We start from the raw sequence: 566 nt of genomic DNA on the forward strand, positions 1-566 counted from the left end.
CCTATCACTTATGACCAGAACGCAGCTTCATGCAGCAGAGAATATTATGAATTTATTGGTCGACGGCCGAGCACAACGGGGACCATGACGTCACCCACGAATTCTCCAATACAACTCATAAACTGATGCAATGAAGCGAAGCCTTTTGTTGAAATAGGAATTTCCCCGAATGAAACGAAATATATGTTGTGCACGCGTGTGAACGGACGGTATTTTCTCAAAAGTATCCATCGTTAGATTAGCAGAGGATGGTTTCGATCCATCGACCTCTGGGTTATGGGCCCAGCACGCTTCCGCTGCGCCACTCTGCTCTGACAGAAACATACTTAGCGCGTGTGCGCCTTTTTGCAGATTTCGTTGTTTTCATCACTTACCTCACACCGTTTGTCGGCTTTGCTTTCTTTTCTCGCGTTCCCATTTCTATCTTCCATTTTTTCTCCATCTTACTTTCTTTATTTCTTACTCTCTGCCCCATCCGGTTGTTATAACTGTGCTGTCTGTCCCGCTCGGATACACCGTTCCAGAGGTTTTCGCAATGAATTTTAAATTATCTAAATTACCATATT

The 566-nt window shown here is 44.2% G+C and overlaps 1 non-coding gene across 1 annotated transcript; it reads right to left on the reverse strand.

The window, feature by feature from the left end:
* Positions 1 to 239: 239 nt before the first annotated feature.
* On the reverse strand, positions 240 to 311 carry trnam-cau. Its single transcript has one exon. It is a non-coding gene; the product is annotated as a tRNA-Met (tRNA).
* Positions 312 to 566: the final 255 nt, after the last annotated feature.

This window comes from Amblyraja radiata, chromosome 37 (assembly GCF_010909765.2).
Source record: "Amblyraja radiata isolate CabotCenter1 chromosome 37, sAmbRad1.1.pri, whole genome shotgun sequence".
Taxonomy (NCBI): domain Eukaryota; kingdom Metazoa; phylum Chordata; class Chondrichthyes; order Rajiformes; family Rajidae; genus Amblyraja; species Amblyraja radiata.